Genomic DNA, 21,478 nt, shown 5'->3' on the forward strand with positions numbered 1-21,478 from the left:
GAGCAGGGAACTGGAGGCAGCCAGCTGAATATGGAAGCTTCTTTCAGGATCAAAGGCTGACTACTGCTTAAAATAGCTCCAAATAAAAGCTGTGTCAAAATCTGTATTATATGTGTTTTTAAGACACTTATTAGGTGCTTTTCAAATCATACTCTTATGAATAAATAGTTTTCAGCACTTAACTACAAATGTTCAATGTACATGTTTTCCAGGAAGAACATAAAAAAGTGAGGTTTGGAAATTCAAAAGTAAAGTACATGCTCCTGTCTCTCATCCTGATATCTGGAAACTGATCTGTTACAGGGACTAGGAAAAAATGAATGATCATGTAAGTGTGTAGGTAGGTTCTCTGCCTGTGTAAATTATTCACAGATTTCAATGATGTGTGAACTTGTTATAGTTGGTTTCTGTAAGAAGAAAAAAAACCAAATGTGTTTGAAGAGCCTATAGATCATTCTAGCTATCAATATGATACAAAATTAATAATTGCTAACAATTTCTTCAGTGATGCATTGGAAATTACTATGTAATGCTCTCTGGTTCAGAAAACTTTAGAAAAATAATAATCTGAATGAAGATGAGGATTGAAGAAAATGCCAGTAGCTCTCCTGTTTTATTTCAGTTTCCTGTAATTTTATACAATAACATGTCTGATATTTTTATAAATATCTGTAGTGCAAAAAAAAATCCCATATATTTCCCAGTAACAGAACTAAGGCTAGAATTTTTTTCTAAATCCCATTTCAGAGCATGACATTGATTTTATTTTGGATATTTTTTTAAGATTCCTTTTGTAAATTATTTGTCCATAAAGGAGAAGTATAGAACAATACATCTTATCTTATTTATTCTACAGATGTGACACTGTGCACAGACCTTATTCAAATATTCCTATTGTTGCAGGAAAAAGTAATCCAAACCACTAGATATACATAAGAAATTGCCATGGCAGTCATAGCTGGTTTTTTATTGTTTATTGGTTTTTTATATGATGAGCACTTTATTCCAGGTTTTAAATCCCCTAGATGGCACTACAGAATGCAGTATTTAAATGTTTCATACAATGCTATTAAATAGATGATGTTAAATAATTTTCCTCTTGAAAAATAAACATCTGTGAGTTATTTAACAAAATGAAATAAAAGGCAAAGCTTTTGTTTAATACATTTGTGGTATTTTGGCATGTCCTGATGTACAAAAAGTGGAACAGTATGCTAGACATGTGCCAGATCACATATCACCCTTTCTGCTCATGTGGTCCAGATGGTGGCTGTCAGTTTCAAATCCAGGCTTGGGCCTCCAGGTCTGAATTGGAAAGTAAGTGTGTTCAGTCTAAAGGGATTAAACATCAGGAAAGAAAACAAGAGTTGTTGTTTTGTGGTAGAAATATATTTGGCAATTGAACATCATAAAATTGTCTATTGCAAAGAGCTGTTGTTTGAGAACATGTAAGAGATTTCAATATTATAATTGGTATTTAAATTTCATGCTTTAGTTGCAGGTACCTTGCATGCTGGACCTCATGGGAATCCTGTAGTTTGTATTACCCCTGAGCATTTCTTTTTCAGTTAGTATGTCATTGTCTGCAGATCACTGCAGTAAATACTTTACTGTACTGCTGAAAAGAGAGAAAAACATTGCCATCTGCAACTACAGCTTGCAAATTACAGCTTGCAATCGTCTGCTATTAAATAAAGACACTTTAACAATATTTTGGGTTTTAAATTAGCAATTTACATCACAAGATGCTGAAAATACTAGTCTTTTAATACAGCAATTTTTGTTTCCTTTTAGCCAGGCCTCAACATGTATTGAATAAAATAAAAAACAAAATAAAGTAATACAAACCAGTGTTTACTTAAACAATAGCCACTGACAGCAAGAGACACACAGATGGAAACCCAGTCGCTTGTATCTCAGTGGGAGGTTTCATTTGAGGACCTTGATGGGACTGGAACACTCTTAATTTTACATCATGGAGAATCTATCCTGATGCCTTTTTCATGATGCTGCTGTGCCAGACTAGGTCTCCTCTGAGAAACTGGTCACACGCAGGGAAAAGAAAGGAAAGACTTTAGTCTGAATGAGAGGAAAAAGCAGAGTTTCCAGTACTGCAGATATGGGCTATCTTGCAATAGCCTGCTATTTTATGGACACAAGTAATGGCAGAACCTTGCCTTTACATTTTTTTTTTTTTGAAGAATGGTAAAGAGGACAGCAGAGGAGCTATAGGGCATATTTGATATGTGGTGCATATTGCCCTATAGGTTAAGGAAGGAACAGAATTGCATAATGTCCTGCCAGGAAACAGCTCAAAATGTCCTTTTTTAGTGTCACTTCATTTACAATGATAGAATGAAAGACTGGAGAGAAGTTGTCCATTATAATGAGTGCAGAGCTCATTCTTTCATCCAGAGAATCTTAGTGTCAGCAAAATGTATGGAGAGATTCCTGACAGAAAAAGCCCTAGATGTAATGGAAAATGCCAGCAAAGAATTCTATGAGGTAAGCAGAGTTTTCTGTTAAATTCTACCAGATGGTCCACAAAGGCCTATAAAAATGCTTTCCAGTTATAAATCTTAGAGAATTTTTCCTCCCAGGGCTAATCTTGTAATTGCTAATCAGCGAAAGCTACAAGTGCTTGCTTTATCTTTGAGTACACACAAAGATGTTTTACTTCTAGTCTGCCTGGGCTTTTGGGGAAAGCAAATTCTTTATTATTGATGAGAAGGTAAATCTACTGGGGCAGGTGGGGAATAGCATAAGATTCCTTGGGAAGTACAGCCAGAGCCTGCTTGGGCATTTGGTAACACACTGATTGTTCTAAGGGATCCTTTTCTTCCACACACTTTTGTGTTGCTCCTAAACTGCATATTCATTTTCTCAGTCAGCTTTCACAATATAAATCTGTACAGTCTTTTGGCCAGGAGCTAGGAATCCTTGTTTCTCCTCCATAATGATCCCTAACTTTTTTTCTGAGCAGGTCCCTTAGGTTATGCTGGAACTGAGCTGTGGGTGTGTACTGTGGCACTGGGCAACATCCTGAGCTCCTGGCTCCCCTGACTTGCAGGGGCAGTGGCAGATGTACCTAGGGCAGCCAAGTATGTGACAGTGAGAATAGAGGGCTTGTGGTGCATATCCACATCTCCCAGCTGGGTAAATGTGCCTCCTCTATTTAGTCTCTTTTGTTTTGTATTCTTTCTATCTATTAACTATCTCATCCTATCTATCTGAGGATCTTGGAATCCATTTTAAGACTGTTCTAGCCAGCACCATATAATTTGAGTCCCCTGTAATACTTTCTGCATGAAGTCAGCAGCAGTAGTGATATCTCTAAAAGAAACTTAGTAGCTGCCACTTACAGACTTATTGTAGTCTCTGATACCTGTCACTTATTCTGCAAACTCTTAGGATCAGGTTTATATCTCACCATTTGCCAATATAAAGCTTAGCATAATCTCAACCAGCCTGCGTAGAGACAGTTGCGATACAAATACTTTTCAAAATGCATCTTTTGTTATTGTAAATGTAAATTATTATCATAATTTAGGTCATTTTTTTTTTCTGATAAAAAGAACTGTTTCACAACAGTAGAGTATACAAATTTTCACAGTAAGATAAGGAAAAAATTCTTTTAATAAAAATTTAATCTTAGTGAAACGCAGGCAGTTATACTGAAAGCACATACTAGCCTCAGAACATTGTTATTTGTCAAAAGTTAGTGAAGTGCAATTCTTTCATTGCATATCATTCTTTTGGTGCCTGCTGAGTAACTAAGAAATTTCAGTCATGATTCTAGCAAAATAATGGCAAAACCTGCTTAGATCCTTTCAATGATTTGCCAGCAAAAAGTGCTAGTGCAATTACTAACTTGCCTTTTTTAGACTGTTTAGTCTGATTAGTCATCTCTCTGATACTCATTATCACTCCACATTATAATTGCACATAAGAACTGATGCCATACATATTGTTTAAGTGTCAGATTGGTCTGCATTTAGTCTTGTGAGTCCTGTTCAGATGATTTCTGTATCTAACTCAACTGCTGCTTCAGCTCTGGTTTTCTCCTTCAGAAACCCAATCCAGAGCACCGTGTTCTTGGCCTTTTATTAGGTGTTATTTATAGTGCCATTTGGTGGCAAAGATTGGTGGATAATGGATGGATTTTTGTTTCGCTGCTGGTTATGAACGTCTATTTAATTTTAAAGGGTTTAAAAGGCTTAGTTGTTCATTTTTGTTTTTGGTCTTTGTTTGTTTGCTTTTTAATTTTTTTTATGCTTGACTATACATCCTGTCACTAAAGTGTAACTGAACTCATTTTAATTTCTTATAACAAAATTAAGAGATGCCATTAATCTACTACTACTATTAGGAACACAAATATAGGTGTTTATACCTTTGTTAATGAATGTTGACTCTTTTCTGAACCACTGTTTCTGTATGAGAACCACGCATATGTTGCTTAAAGTGTGGAATAGCTATAATTTTTATATATGCTTGTTAGAAGGCTGTGTTTAATACTGAAGACTTCATATAGTTCTCAGCTTGAATTAAATATATCCTTTTCTTCTTCAAGAAGAAAAGGCCATTTTCCCTATTTTATTAGTAATATAATAATTATCTGTGGACTGTTAAAAAATGGGAATAAAATGTGAATGTTTACTTTTGCACACATATAATTCTTATGATACAGCTTTTGACATGCATCCCTTGAGCTGGATGAAGGCCAGTTTATTTTCTAACCTATCATAGAACAGCTGGAGGCCATGTGTAACTGCAGACTTGCCAATTGTTGGCAAATCCAACAATTGTAGCTCATGGGAATTTGGATCAGAGAGACTGTGGCAGTCCAAGACTGCTTCATAGAGAAGCATAATTTAGACATGGTTCCTGTAATCCTATCAAAGACAGTCTGCAGATAGTCTGAAAAAAAATTAAGGAGAATTTTCAAGAGATTAAGAAGTTCAATAAAAAGACAGGCATGCTGTATTGTGGAAAAGGACAGATTTTTATTTTGAGTTTTCTGATGGAATGAAGATTTTCCTGATGCTAAACTTAAAACTAGTGGGCATAAAACTGGATGTTCTCATCCCTGGTGACTCAGAAGCAGAGCAAGACATGATTGTTCTTAAAAAATTCTCAAGTTGTTGATTAGTTTGAATGTGTCTGGACATGCAGTAATAAGATGAAGTGTATGCAGTCTGTTCCATGCATACTTTCAGAATGTGACCTTTATAAGCGTATGTTAGTGATTAGAAAATAGTAGAAAAGGTAATTTTTTTACTAGTTTTTTAAAGACATTGCTTTGGGAGTTCAGATTCTTGGCAAACTTCACTGTGTTGATACCACTGTCATAGACACTTCAGAAATAATGATAATACATCTAGATTACACAGATACTGGCCCAAAGGGCTGGGTGTTATTGCCAAATACTAAAGTGAGAATAGGGCTGTACAGATCCCCTATACAGCTTGTGTTTAATTTTACAGGAGACATTGTTTTAATTTTTTTAATGATCCCCAATATAAAAATTATGTTCTAATCAGTGCAAGAGTCCAAGAAATTTTGTGTACATGCCAGTAAAAGAATCTTCTAAATATGACATAGTTTCACTTGTAGTATAGTAGAAGTACCTACTGGAAGAGTAGGTAGTATAGATACCTACTGGAGCTTGATTAGAAGATATTTTAGAGACGTGTATGCTAAATTTTTACTAGTACTGATACCATCTAAGAAACAGGCAGTAGTTCCAACAACCTGCCTTTGCTTGGAGGTATTCTTCTCATGGAAATTTCTGTTTTTACCTGTCTTCTTCCTTAAAGTCTATCTAGCAGTCAGCTGCCTGGATAGTATTCACAGGCCTGCAGCAGACACCCAGGCTCCTATTTTTCCATGATGCTACATACTGAGAGCTAAAATTCTTCTAAGGGCAGGAATATTTGTGCATTTGGAGCACTCTCCGGGGACATGGTGGCCACAGCTGCAAGGCTGGCAAGATGGCTGCAGCTCCAGAGGCTCCAACTGCTTCTTAGAGCAGCTGCCCAGAGTGCCAAGAGTTTGTTTTTTAGCCCCTTTGAAACAGTGCTGCTCTCTTCTTGATATACTGGCTTGTGTGATGGTGTAGATGATCACTTGGGGAATGGGTCCAGGTCTGTGGATCACTTCCCTGTTGGAAAACAAACCTCGTACTTCCCATTTTTGCTGCAAACTTCCTGGTGCTAAGGAACTTTTCCTGCGGAACCCAGGCTACTGTGTGAAAATGAATTGGTATCTCTATTATAGGAAACACTATAGAGCTTGAATCTATTGCCTAGAACTGAGACAATCTATCTGGGATGAGGTAGACTTGAGATTCTGTCCCTGACTGCAGATATATTTATCCCTTTTAAACTAAATGAAAAACAGAAGCAGTATTACTTTCATAATCACAGTTTAAGTGTGTTTCTACCTCTCCCTTCCATGTACACTCAAACCTCCAAAGGAGAAATGCAGTCCTGAGCTATCAGCCTTGCCCAGTGGAGAAAGTGTTTTGCTCCATATCTGTTGAGGCCATCAGAAGCTCCCTTCCCTCATGAGATCTTCCTGTTGCTGTGTGCCCACCTCTAAGTTGGTGCCTTTTTGGCCCCAGAGTCAGCAGTCACCTCTAGTGTCTGCTACTGAGTTTCTCCATGCAACTGCTTTGCAGAGCCACTTTTTCTGCTGCTCTGGTTTGAGCACCTTCAATGCAACGTGGGATAGATGACACCAGCATGTGCAACACCCTTAGTGACTTCAGTAATGCTTCTCCTTTAATAGTATCCTGGAGATAACCTTTGTTAGCCCAGGAAAGGGGAAAAAATGTACATACCCCTTAAGTACAGCTATTATGCTGGTATGCAGATCACATTTCAGTGCTGTGGGTTGTTAGGCAAAGATCTCCAACTATTTCAGATACCAAAAGCAACAAAACTGCGATAACATAATATTCAACACAGAATACTTACACTGGTAGCAAAGCTCTTTGAGAGCTGACACAAAGTGCTTCTTCATAGTATCACATAGTGCCACGTAGATCCAATTTTGATGGGAAGTTTTTTTTTAAAAAATACCCACTCCTGCACATTTCATGTTTGGCAATTAGCTTTTCTTTGCTATTACCTGAACTGCTGCTAAGGCAGATGGCACTGTCTAGTTCCTGTCATCAACTGATGGACTTCAGCTGTCTCTAAAAGGTGTTATTTAAAGAGAGCTTCTGCAGGAAAAGAAAATATGAACCTATTGTTCAAGTGATAAAAATCAGTTTATTGCCTAATTCTCAGACAGACTAGTGATCATACAGCGATGATGGGCACTTGTGCATTACTGGAAATTAGTTACTGAATGTAACCATTTCTCTTCTCTTCCTAGAGAGAGCTAAATAAGTATGCTGGTATGTGTTTTTGGTCAGAAATTTGGATAGGCCTTGTCTACTTTCAGGCCTTAATGGGAGTTTTTCCTTGTTCAGAATTAGTTCCATGCTGATTTTGTGAGATTTTTCTTTTTTTCCAAAAGATATTTTATTTCATCTCCCTTTCATCTTTGAGACTGACAGGGTCCCAGGGCAAAAAGTAAGGTCATGAATTACCTCCTCCACTCATTCTTGTGCCAGAGTTGGTAACTGATGCAGTGGAAAGAGACTTCTTGAAGATGAACCATTTGGCTTTTCTGTCAGAAATAGAGTGAGAGGTGATTTACAAACTGCAGAATATGCGTGGAACCTTGAGACTACCAATCTCCAGATTATTACTTGATTTGTTTACTTCAGTGATCAATCCTAGTCCTATATGTTGGGTTTTACTTCTTAACAGTGTCTTATAATCTCACATTTTCCAGACAGTTGTACTGCCTAAATGTCAGTATGCTGAATAAGAGAGAAATACTCCAAGGCTGTCACTGCCAATGCTCAATAAGAGATAAGATCCCTCAGAACACTTTGCATCATGCAAATTAATAATTTTTAAGGATATGTAATTAAAGTCTGGGTTCTTTCACACCACAGACTGCATTCTTTAGAGTCAGAAATAATTTGCAGATGTTTCTCATCTACATTATGTCTGCAGTAGTTACAGCCAGAGGTCTCAGTGCGACTTTACTAGGCTTTACAGGAAGAGTAGTGAATAAAGACATTTTATTTCTGAAGGACTTTTACTCCTGAGCTAGAAAACACTTCCTAAGAGGCAGGAAAATGTTGTTGAGTGTGTTCACAGTAAGTAGTTAATGTAATAGAAGTTTTCTCCTCCTGCTGCTTAAGGACTGCAAGAGTAGAGTCAAAGTCCTTCTCTATATACTTAAAGAATCTCAAAAACTATTATTTTGTTTGAAAATGCATCAATCTTACATCTGTCTTACAAAATATATGAGGGATACAGTTTTGACTAACATATTTAGCTGCTAAACAATAAGCTAGTACCATTTATTAAAGCACTATGATTTATTATTATATTTTGTATTCTTTCCCTTGAACAGCACAGCTCAGCCATCATTATAAAGTTGGTGTGAAGCACAAGTATATGATGTGGGACAGAAGAGAATTTTTACCTAAAAATGTTTTATGACCTCTCAATCATTTTATATTTCCATAGTGGCTTAGCTTTATGTGAGATGAGACCTAGTTTCCCCTGAAGAGGTCTTGAATGCAATGTGCTCTGCATCCTGCTTGACTGCCATCCACAAATCTGAAATGCAGACTTGAGTGCAAGCAGTGTGCCTAGCAGCATACAGACTTACCTGGCACACTTCCATGATTTGGAAGGTATGAGCAGGCTGTACTTATAAGTTTGCTTTGCATTTAGGCTGAATGTCTGGTTTTGAAGATAATTCTTAGGCAATTCCTGCCCCAAAGAACAGTTTAGATCAGAGGCAGCATATGATTTCAGTTATTCAGGACAATAAAACTTTAAATTATTAAAAACTTAAATAGTATAAATGGACACAAAGGGAAAATTCCATTCTTATTTCATCTGAAGTCTTTGAAGAAAGATAGTTTTAATATTAAGAGACAAATTTCCTTTCTAGAAGAATAGATGACTTCAGGTGTGGAAACTAAGCTCAAGTAGTAGCAGACAAATTATCCTGAGGTTGCTGTGGGGCATAGATGCTTCTCAGACTGGCAGACTCATTGTCTGGATTGTATTGGGGAATAACCATATTTGAGAAGAGATTTCTAGAGCTGTTTCCATAAGATTTCAAAATTCTCAAGGAAAGTTCACCCAAATCAATACTATTTAGGTTCTAATTTGCCTTTCAAGAATTCTTTAGGATTGATGTTGCAAGAAATAAAATTTATTGCTTCATGAGTCCTTCTTGCCTGACCTTCAGACCCAAACTTCCAAACTGGCTAAAATATCTTATTTTCCATCAGTAGATACAGAAGAACCTTGTTGTTTGGCTTGCAGGCAGTTTCTGTCAGAAAAAAGCCTTTTCTTTTAGGTTAATAGGATTCTAGAATTAACCAAACAGTGCCTTTAACCAGAATGTGGAAAAACATGAGCTGTCAACTTTCTTCTTGTACTAGCCAAATATTTTGGATTAGTAATTTTATCTTGACTAGAACACAGATGCTTTGCATGGATATCTTGCCTTCAATTTTTAGTAGGATCCCTGATAAAAGATTTATTTTCCATTGCCTCATTTCTTCAGTGGAAAAAAATATATTTACTTACAGGGATATTTTAAAATCAGTTATATTAATTGTTTGGACAATGCCCTCAGGCACATGATGTGACTCTTTGGATATGCTACAAAGGGCCAGGATTTGGACTTGATGACCCTGATGGGTCCCTTCCAACTCAGTGTGTTCTCTGATTCTGTTTTCATAAGGCAGTGCTGAGAAGGACTGTACAGTTAGTTGTACAATAAATTATAACATTTGTTAGAATTGCTGTTTACCACAGTCCATTCAGTAGAACTGAATGAATATTTTCAGTAGAAAATATATGTCAGGCTTTTTTGAAGGAAGGTGCTAAGCTTAGAGAAATGTTTGCTATAGCATCTTTTCAAAACTAGTAAGAAATACCCATGTAAGGGGATTTTAATAAGCATGCTCTTTCTGAGTTCTATATTTATGATTAACTTAAAATCAGTAATCCAGGTTTAATGTGTTGTATTGCGGGCAGCCCCTCTCGCCGCAATACCCCCGAGCGGTGGCGTGCTGGGCGGCGAGGGAAGAGAACGGGCGGCCACTCCCCCTGTGAAGCTCTGCAGTCCCAGTTTTGGCGCGGGGACAGATGGAGGCGACACGGGACTTGGGGGTGAATAGGACGGTTTTCCTCAGTGAGCCCCAAAACGCCCTTGGGAGGGGGAACAAAGGTTTTATACAAGAACTCAGGAGGAGGGGTGTAGGAACAGCAACCAATGAGGGTAGAGCAGGGGAGGAGTTTAGGGCAGGACTAACATATCACAAACCTATCAGGGGAAACAGGGGAGTGGAGTAACACAAAGTAACCAATAGGGTGTTGAGCCTCACCAAATAGATAGGGAATGCTCTGGAAGCAGGGGAGGAGGCTAAGGAGAATGACAGGGAATGTTCTGGGGAAAGGGGTAGGGAAATGGAGTATTGACAACTTGGAGAGGAGTGGATTAGGGAAGAGCTAGGGAAGATTGAAAACTGGGGAGAGGAGGAGATTAGGGATGGGGGGGGGTATGAACAGGCACTAAACAAATATCAAATTAAAGAAAAACGCACCACCACATTAATGTATCAAAAGACAGCTACATTCCAACTTTGCTGTTGGATTTTTGCATGGAGTCATGATTTTTATTTAGGTACGTGTATTTAAATCTCAAGGTCATAATACTTCTGTTTAGGAGTCTATTTACATTATGTGCTCTGTTATTTTCTACATCACAAAGGTTTGATTGCATCAAATCTGAAAACTGTAACCGACTAGAGAAATGGCTATAATTCTCTAAGTAAAAGCCCTAATTAGAAGTTATATTAGCTAGTTTAAAATAGGATCAATATTACAGTCCATAGTGATATATAAAAATGTTTTGTCTTTCTAATGTCAAGCTTCTATAGACTGTAAAATCAAGATTTTTTCCAACCAGCTGATAAGGAATAATCTACTTTTTATAAGAAGCAAATCTATGTAGTCATAAGTACCTAAGAGCCAGAAGAGTATGAATAAGTTAGCAGACTTTGAAGGTTCTATGCAATATATTGTGTACTATGTGATTACAATTAGAGATACTACTTTAACTTTTATCAGTACATTGTTTTGATAGACTGTAAAGCATGTAAAGGACTTCTAACCTTTCAAAATCGGCTGCTTCAAAACCAGAATAATCTTCTGGATAAAACCACCATTTAAGCTCCTGTTAGGGGGCTATTTCACTCCCTTGGAGAAGATAGCAGGGTAGGTTGAATTATCTGGTAGACAATTGTCTGACTGACAGCTACTGTTGGTACTCAGTGATGAATTCTGGAAGGCTGATGGACATTTAACAGTGAGCGAGAACATTTCTCAAGATATAAATTTTAAAAAAGTTACACAATTTTAGAAATCCCCTATCAGCAGGATGAAGAAAACATTGCCTAATTCTGTATTCCTTGAGCTAAGTGCCTGCTCTGGAATCATCCTATTTCCTAGATAATAGCTAATCATACAGTAGCAACTAAATTGCATGTGTCCCTTTACTTAACTTTGTAGAACACATAGGCAATTATGGAAACTAAGATAGGTTATATTGGCAATCAGTCATTCTAGTTTTATATTTTATTCACCCTGTGGTGCCTTATAATTGTTTCTTAAATGACCTTATTATGTTTGTGCAACATGGAAAATAGCTTACTTCACCTGCTTAAAAATTATTCAGATTCCATGTGTTTCTATTAAGTCATTTTTATGTGCAGACAGCTTAAATAACTTATTATAAACTGTACATCTGTGGGTTGCCTACACTAATTGGTAAGCCAGATTACCTAACCAATTGTTTTTTCTGGCAGTGATGCCATAGCATTTATTTATACCTGTGCCCTGACTTTGCCTCTGGTGGGCCTGCACACACTGTAGTGCCTCAGGCATTTTTGATGTGTGTTGGAGGCTTTGGAAAAAGAAAGCAGTGCAGACCATGTGCATATGGCTTCAGTTTCTGTCTGCGTAGTCCTTATCACAGACCTTCCATTTTGTTCTTGCTTGCACAGGATAAAAGCCTATTTCATGTCCACATCTGACAGGGTGAGCTGGAGTCTGCTTAATTTAAAAAAATCCTATGGTGGCCATGGGATGTATATAACCTGTATTTCAGCACTTGTTAGCTGAGTAGATGGTATCCAATAACATCAATATAATTGTGTTTTAAATATTTTTCTGGTGTTGCTTCAGTAGTTGAGAAAGTTTGATTTTGTGAAATGGCAGTGGATCCCATGTAAAGAACTGAGGGTCTGAAATCACCTATGCAGAGTACTTTATCTCCTAAGCATCCTCCCCAGCCTCTCTGACATGACCAGTTAGTAGGCGAAGCCGTTCTTTTGTGGGAACGATAAGCTGAAAACCACTGATCACATTGCACCCTGTAACTCAAGGTAATGAATGAAGGTACAACTAAGTGCAGTATCTTCAAGTCATGTCTACAGGAGTAAGGAACGCTCATCACTTTTCTGAGTCAATTGATAGATGCAGGATGGCTTTTTTTTTGTGAGGAAGGATTTATTCCCAGAGGATAATTCCATGTCTCTTTTGTGACTGAGAGCTTGGAGCTTCCTGCTGTTAATTTTCAAGTTAATCTTAACCTCTAGTAACAGAAAATATATTGCTTCTGGGATCCCTGATCAGGAAAGCAACATTTTCCTTCTCTCTCTCCCCAGGACTGGAAGGTTGTATCAGCAAGGAGAAAATAATCTTTCTTGTTATTGTACCAGTTTTACTTCTCAGAACATTAGCCCTAATTCAGCTTGGTGTGTATTACAGCTGCAGTTGCTGGTAGTCTATCACTGAAACAATAGATCTTGAAACTGAAACATGCTTGTAGATTACAGCATGGAATCTTTATTGAAGCGGTCCTGCTATGCAGAAGGGGATGCAGGGTTCAGGGTGCTGGTGGTCTAACACTGTCAGCTCTCAGATGTAAAGCAGAAACATGGATTTGGCGTCTACATTTTTTCCATATGTTTTCTCAGTGTCTTTACAAAGCTGAATACATAGGCAGATGTGGAAGGAGAAACCAGAACCCAGGAAGAGTTTGCAACAAGCCCCATTCAGGGTTTGTATTATTAAAAAACAAGAGAGACAAGAGGGAGGGGGAGAGGAAAAGAAAAAACAAAAAGGAGAGGAGAGTACTTCCCTTACATGATCTTTTCTGTTTAATGAAAAACATTGATAACATTATGTATTTTTCTTAGCCAGAGTTAAGACTTGAGATTTCACAGAAAAGACAAGGGGTTCTAGTGTAAATTCTACACCCATTGAACTCTACTTTCAGGTAGATATATCAGATACATGTAACCACATAGATGTTTATGACCCCATAGGTGTTTATGATTACAGACAAAAGAGGATTTTACATGCAACTTTTTTTCCCCCCCCTCATTGCAGTGTTTAAGATTTTTTTTAACATAGTGGATTTCTGAATGGATGCTACTCCCAAGTGTGGCAGCAGCTCTCTGGCCACAGAGAGCACCAGACAACTTTCTCAGGCCTTTCTGGGGAAAGGCTGTGAGAAAATCAGAGAAAAGGATGATAAATAATTCTTATCTTCACTTGCTACACCTGGTATTGTGAACATGAGCAATGTGTTATGGAGATTTGTTTACCAATTTGTTTCTCAATTAGCCAGTGGTGATGGTGTTTGGATTGGTGGACCAATTAGGTCCGGGTGTATCGTAATGTCTATAAAAGCAATGGGGTTCTTAATAATGATAATAATAAAGAGAGTGATCAGCCTTCTGTGAATCATGGAGTCAATGCTAATCATTAGTGGGTGGGGAGCCTGTTGCGGTGACACTCCCAAGCACTTTACATCCTAAGACATTATGATAACTGGGCTGGGACTCCAAATTTCCCCTGCAGGACTGATTATCTGAAAATCAAGTACAAGGATGCTTGGTCCTTCCAGGACAATGTTCTTTTCTAAATGTGGTCTTGTTTTCTTTTGACATTGAATTGCTGTACAGTTATTATGAAATTACAGACATAAAGGTACAATAATACAGAATTATATATAATATTTTTTATAATAAGGTATCAAATAATATATCACAGATTTAACACTATCACTGGAAATATGGCAGATATCTTACTGTTTATGATAGGGGTCAGTAAACTAATGTATAATATTTTAAATGTTGCAATGTTTTTAATGCAGACTTTTTATTTCAGACCATAAAATATAATTTGAGCTCAAACAAGAACACAGAAAGCAGAGGCTTTTTCCATAAGAAAGAAAACTTCAAAAAATAGATGAAAACCCATAAACTTACTTTCAAAAAGGCATAATATATTTTCTGAACAATATACAATACCTTATCTTAATTGAATAGGTTTATCCTGCAACCATTTATGGAATAGCAGAGTACAGAATGAAGTAAAAACCTCACACATAATCAGCTTTCTTGGTCTAATTTGCTATGCTTAGCAAATTAGATTCTGCAAGAATCAGTGAACCCTTGCCCTTTACAGAAAATTTATTATTTTCATTTTGAGATGAAAATACGGTAATTTCTTTCTCTTTTATTCACAGTGAAACTGTTGAGCAGTGATCTGCTTAACATAGACCCAGAATATTACCAAAAAAAAAAAAAAAAAAAAAAAAAGGAAGAAAAAAAAAAAGAAAAACTAGTATAGGTTTTGTTTTCTCAGAAGTCAGAAAATAGAGTGAAGCTGTACTACAAAAACCAACTCAAAAGAAAATACAGGAGTGTTTAATCTGGTGAGAATCTGACAAACAGTGAGTGAATACCCAAAGACAACAAAGAACATAGTTTCACAATCCTTTCTGTCAAAAAAAACCCCCAAAACAATCTAATTTTTAAAAGCCTGAAAAGGCATCCAGCTCTCCCTCAAACTTACTGTCTTTTTATCTTGTGGGTTGTTCTTTATTTTCCCCTTTGTCCAGTTGCCAATACATTTTCCAAGTGGCAGAGTTTCTAATATTTCACTTAAAGGAGTAACAAGGTGAATAATTCCCTAGTCAGAATAATTTCCCCTCCTGATATTTAGCAAAATAATCAAAACAAACACCCTTCTTAATTTTATCTCATTATTCTTCCTGGAGCTAAAATCCTTTTTTGTCACTTGGAATAGTGCCTCTCTCCTTCTGCAGTGCTTTCCCGTGAAAAATTTGTAGGTTATTATTGCTCTCCTTAGTTGTTGCTTAGCTAAGTGATACATGTTTGACAGACTATAATTGCATGAGCCCCTGGGAAGTGAAACTGCCAAGTTGCACACAGCTATATTTGAGATACATATTACAAGGTGTGTCAAATGCAGCCGGATATAGTGCATAAACAAGAGAAGAAAAACTCAGGCTAGAAGAAAAGAAGAGTAGGGATTTTATTTTTTCAATGCCAGTTTTAAAAATCTCAACTATTTTCTGGAGTTTTCTAAAGGTCTCATATGCACCAGTCTGGGTTCACAAGCACTTGTACGCTCACTTGTCCCAGGTGCTGGCATGGTACTGGGACTTGTCCAGCTGCCACCCCTGCCCACACCCGGTGCCCTTCAGCACTTCCCACAGGTCCCTTGCTCACAGGCTGGTCCTGTGGGGGATTTGCTAGTGACCCCACAAACCCCACACACGTGGTTTGGGGGAGATACAGACACGTGCCCCTGCCCAGCAGCTGGCAGCAGGCACACAGGCCATGGTCCATGGTCTCATTCCAGCTGCCAGTGTTGAGTCCCTCACGCTCCTCACTCATGCCTGCCTCACTTGCTAGTAGCTATTTTTGGGGACACACATCATTCCTACCAAAGTGGCCAGGTCCAAGACCTCCACTCACTACTGTGGGTGACACAGAGGCCACACTGGCTCCAGGGAGTGACACCACAGGTCAGGCAAAGTTGTCCACACCCCCTTGTCCAAATTCCCTCTTTTGTTACCTCAGAAATGGCACCTTAGTCCTTGCAGCATTCACACAGACACAGAAATGTCTTGAGGTTGATCCTCTCCAAACTTGTGCCTGGAGCTTCTTAATGGTCCAGCAATTATTATCCGGAGACTTTTGGTCTTTAGCATTGTCTTTGTTATCTATCCTTTGTCTTCCTTGTTTGTCTTGTTAACCCTTCCCCCTTCACTTATCTCCTTTTCCATTGAAAAGGTCATTGATCAGATATCCTTGTATATTCTTGCCTTCCATATACCCTTGCAGAAGTCAGTACAGTAAATCCCAGAAAACAAAAAAAAGCCATAGATAGTGAGAGAGCTGCAAGGTGGGTGAAGAAGAGAGACAAAGAAATATTTGAAGAGAAGGGGAAATGGTATTTTTAAAGCAGTATTTAATATCAGTTTCAGGTACTCAAATATAGCAAAAATATGAAAACCAGCCTGCTCATCAAATAGACTAAAGAAAGGAAAGCCTGAAATTCTTGAAGCATATATGTTTTTAAATACAATATTTGTGGTTATTCTCATTTGCATATTAATGTTACAGTAATTAGAAAGGTATCTATACTAGACATGAAATTCTGTTTTTTTTTTTTCCAGAAGGTCCAGAGATAAAAATATTTTATCTGACCAAATATCATCATCTACAGCTCAGCTATTCATCCTGAGCTTCCTCTCTGTCAGTGGGGAGAAGTAGGCACTTCTTGGGTGCAGTGTATCACAGCCTAAAATAGACTTCTGAAATAGAATAGAGGAACCAAGCTTTAAAATTGCCTAATTCTCTTTATTGAATATGAAGTCAGCCTAGGGAGTTGGCTGAGATGTAGCTGTCTACATTCTACTCAGATTAAATTAGGTAAAATGAATCCCACCCTTCATTTATTTTTCAAAGAATATAACTTGAGATTGTCACATAATGATATGAGAGATGGGGCTTCAATGAAAGCATTAAATATGACAAAACTGATGATAAAATTGTGAGAACTGTTAATTGCACTTATGGACAGAAGTGACCTGACGTTGTCAGGGTCATACACTTATAATTGTGTGCTATTAAAAAAACCCCAACTTATTAGAAGAAGGCAACAAAATGTTACATCAGATCTAGAGAAACATGCTCTCTCTTCTGATTGCTTCTCCATTGCTCCTTCAAAGTCCGGCTAAAAAATCTATTGTGCAAAGAAGCAATTCAAAGAACTAGAAGGAAAAAAGAAATGAGAGAGAAGAATGAAGGAATAAAGAGAGAAATGAAAGAAAAACAAGGGAAACCAGTGTCTTTTTATTCATTAGGCAGCATTTTCTGCCTACATGCAAACCAGATTTCTAGTGACTAGTACAATAGACTGTTCCTAGCTTGCTGAAGTTGTCACTTGACCACTTCATTGTCCTTTATGTTTTGTTTTCTCCTGTCCAATATTTTTCTCTCTTCCATTTTCTTCCTGTCTATAATTCCTGGTGCTTTTGAACACCATAACATTTAAAAGCCTCTGTTGTCCTGTCTGCCTTTTCTGCCAATTGCTTTTTCTTTTTTTCCCCTCACTTCAACTAAGCTCATTGAGTTGCTTTGGAAAGAGCTCAGCCTCCTATCCATTGCTCTGGAGGCAGAGCAACAAAACAGAGGGAGCTGCAGAGAGAGGTGCCTGCCAGTAGCTAAGGAAGTCTGGCACAATGGACATGTACAAAACCCTGTATCATTGAAATAAGGAAGGCACAGGGCAGAGAAGAAGCAAAGCAATTCTTTTGTGATTGGCACAGAAACAATGAGTTGTGCGCGAGATATAACAATGAACTGGAAAAAAAAAGTACTGGCTGGAGGTTAGCTCAGTTAATTATCAGAACTGAAAATGAGATGAACAGAAAAAGTGTGGAAAAGGGGAAGCTACAGTGTCTCATACACCTGCTTTTCTTAATCCAATCTCATTTGGAAACAAAAATGCTCTCTTTTCAGTCCGGGACATATCAACAAGTAGGAGCAGGAGACTGATTTGATGACTGAAACTAAATTTGGGGGCAATGATTCTCACACAGCTGACATGAGAGTAGCTCTTTCCTTCAGATGCTGATTTTCTATGTCATGGTGATGTCCCATGGTGCCAATGAAGCCTGGCTCCCCACTGCGCAATCCTTTCATAAACAGAGAAGAAGAAACAGTCTCAGTGCCAAAGAGCTTGCTTTAAGCAAGTCTACTGAGGGAGATATTTTTTCCATAATGAGCACGTGTGTTTTTGTGCTGCTCAGGTTTGTGTTAAGTTACTAAATCATTCTCTCAGTCTCCTACTTTCTCTTAGGTAACAGCATGGATTTTGGAAAGAAGCTTTGCCCTTCTTCAAAGTTATGCCACATCTGAAGTGTAGCCAGATCTCCCTTGAGTGCAAGGAGCTTAGGGACAAGCATTTGTGTATTGAAGTATAATGAATTCCAGCTGAGAGACCAGAGTCAGAGGATAATGGTGGAAACCAGGAAAAGCTTGAATGCCATCCTCCATCATGGCAGCAAGCTGAAGTAATGGCAGACTGAGATGCTGGTGAGCAGAACTGACAAGGTGCAAGCAAACAGAGACTATTGAAAATTAATGAGACATATTGGGGTAGAACCTGTTCAGAGGAGAGAGTGTGACGAAAGAAAAGAATGAGCAGTTCTAAAAAGAAGGAATTAAAGACAGGAACAGAGAAATATTGTTGGTAAGTGGAAATCCATTTAGAACAGGTTTACTGAGAAGAGAGTGACTGGAAACTTCACATACTTTTTTGGTGCTCAGGAGGGATGGAGGGATGGATCCGCAGCTTCCTTTTTTTTCTGTATGAGAGAATTATTTGATATCTGAGTTTAGGTTTTTATTGCCCTTCTCAAATCAACACTAACAGCTTATGGAAACTGAAAAAAAAACAGTCTTGACAAATATGTGGAATCCAATCTTACATTTTTGGAGATATATTCTGAGGTATACAAAGATTTCTGAAGACCATTGGAGCAAATTCCTGATCATATTTTTCTTCAAAATTCCCATGAAAAGCTTTTTGTTACCACTGTCAAGAGGAAAATAGTTTGAAGATGTGGCAAGTCTTATTCCATTTAGAATCATAACAATTGCTACTTTATATAAAAACATGAAAATATGTATAATATAGTAAAATAACTAAATTTAAAATGTATACATAAATATATATCTGGTATCTGTTATAAGCTATTTACTGAATAACTCCCATGATTATTTTAAGGCTTCTCTATGAGTCTGAGATTCATCGATTGATTGAGTTAAATTTTCTTAGATACATATTAAAATGCAGTAAGACTTCGGTTCAGGAGAAAAAATTTTTGATGAGGATTTTTTTTTGAAGCAATTGATTCTCTTCAGTATATAACTCCTTACTTAAGATTTCATACAGATGTTTTGAATTAAAACCAATGAGAAAAGCAAGCAGGGGAGAGTTGCAAACTGATAAATTGCTGACATTAGAAACATTTCCTTTATAAGGGAAAACCAAAAAAACCCTCATGCATTCACTGTGTGTAATAGAGGCTCAATCTGACTCCTTTCATGCTGTTGCACTTAATCATGTGCTGTAAATCCATAAGTAATTGCTATAGAACAAATACTGTTGCAGTTAGCCTGTATATTTCTTAGCAAGAACTATAATGATTTACTGTAAAGAGTTTGTGGCTTTACTCTGCCACAGAGCCCCTGAAAGGCCCCCTGTAAAATTTCTCAGTCCATTGTATGAGATATTCCTCATTCTCTGAGCAAAAGTGAATTGAAGTTATCCTGGATAATAAGGCATCACTCCTGCCTCCTCTTTTCTCTTCCTTCCTCCTCCTTGCCCCAATTGCTGGCTCATATATAGAACTCTAATTCTAGCCCACAAATTAGATTTTCTTTTAACTACAATGCCCAGAGTTCTTGCTTGTACATTTTAGCTGAATCTGAGTACCTCATGCAAATCCAAGCATTTTTGTATTGAGTCTTTTGCAGTATCTCTGTCTGTACAAAAGCAGACATGAGTTCCTTGGATGGCAGTCAGAGGTTTTTCTCTTCTGCAGTGCATTTCAAGCTATTAAACACCTGAGTCCAAGAAGGTCCCCATCTGTAGGTTACTGCCTTACTCATAACATGGATACAGCAGTCTTTGTCTAACTCAGGCTCCTCTTTCTAAGTTTGTATTTGCAGGCACAGTCTGTGAAAGTCACTGTCTCTTCCCATCACAGGAGGCCTATGTTTATTTCAATGAGTCATGCACCTCTGCACTTTCTGGTAATCCAAAACACTGGGCAGTAGGGTGGGCGTTAATAATGCCTCGGTCTGTGAGCTCTCTGTTGGCAAGGTGGGAGGGGTACCCTTTCCATAGCCCCTAGCAAATGCAGCATGTGTGGAGGTTTCTTGTATTTATCATAAAAGAGACTGATTTGAAGGTTACCTTTGTCATATCTAGCAAATCACTCACAATCTACTTCAATTATCACTGCAATGCACAGCTGAGAGTTGCTTTATCTTGCAGGGAAGAAAATGGGTACAGAGGACCAATAGAAATGAATTATCATGATTTTCACAAATGCAAAGCATAAAGCAGAATAGAAAACCATAATTTGTGACCCACTTTATATTTAAACAGAAGCGATGAGTTCTAAAGCATGAAGGCAGATATTTTTCTACTATTACCTTCCCTCTTACCAAAAATTATCAAGTAATAGATTAAAGGTGATCCAGTACTCACTAGTTCATTCTCCTTCTTTGCATTTGAATATACAATCAGTTTTTTGGGTTTTACCTCTAGGTGCTGACAGATGCAGAAGAAAGACATCCTGTCTCTGTTCTTGCACCCTTCACCGTTGCCTCGTATCATAGCTTCAGAGAATTCAAGATCTAGGTAACAAAGATATGATGCAGAGATGCGAGCAAGAGGCCATCTTAACTGGCAGATGCAATTTCCCTTTTTGTAAAAATAAGCTCATTAAGCTATAGCAGTCTTTGTTGCATTGTATTGTAGCTACTAAATATTTATTTAGGAGTAAGAGAGACTGGGAAAATTGTATAATGATCTGGGGTGGGGATTACTAAATGTGTGGAGAACACCTCTAGCACATGATGAGCCACAAATGCTTGAAGGTTGGAACTGGTATTTTTGAGAATTTTAACTAATGTATGCTGACTCTGTTCTTGGACTTTTCCCTAGTCGTGCATATCACTTACTCTGAAAGGCAGGAGACTGAACCAGCTGTAGGAAGAAAATTCTGATTTTTTTTTTGCACAGCTTTTCTTATCCAAGAAGCACAAATCCTTTATACCCCCAGAGATGGTTCTCTGGAGCTTACAGCTGTGAGTGGGGGCACTGCCCTCTCAGCAATGAAAACAACTTAACTGTATCAATGAAGACAAGGTCAATTAACATAGTTCCTAGAACATGGGCCCTTGAGATGGTACTATAAA

At 37.8% G+C, this 21,478-nt stretch overlaps 1 long non-coding RNA gene across 1 annotated transcript in view; it reads right to left on the reverse strand.

Annotated features, from left to right (window-relative positions):
- Positions 1-212: 212 nt before the first annotated feature.
- The window catches only part of LOC140683916 (uncharacterized), a 31,231-nt gene continuing 9,965 nt past the window's right edge, over positions 213-21,478 (reverse strand). The window contains exons 2-4 of the long non-coding RNA XR_012055547.1: positions 7,601-7,680; positions 1,849-2,041; positions 213-1,332 (exon numbers count right to left, since the gene is read on the reverse strand). This is a non-coding gene — a long non-coding RNA (uncharacterized lncRNA). The remainder of the gene's footprint in view (positions 1,333-1,848; positions 2,042-7,600; positions 7,681-21,478) is intronic.

Source organism: Taeniopygia guttata, chromosome 4, assembly GCF_048771995.1.
Source record: "Taeniopygia guttata chromosome 4, bTaeGut7.mat, whole genome shotgun sequence".
Classification (NCBI taxonomy): Eukaryota; Metazoa; Chordata; class Aves; order Passeriformes; family Estrildidae; genus Taeniopygia; species Taeniopygia guttata.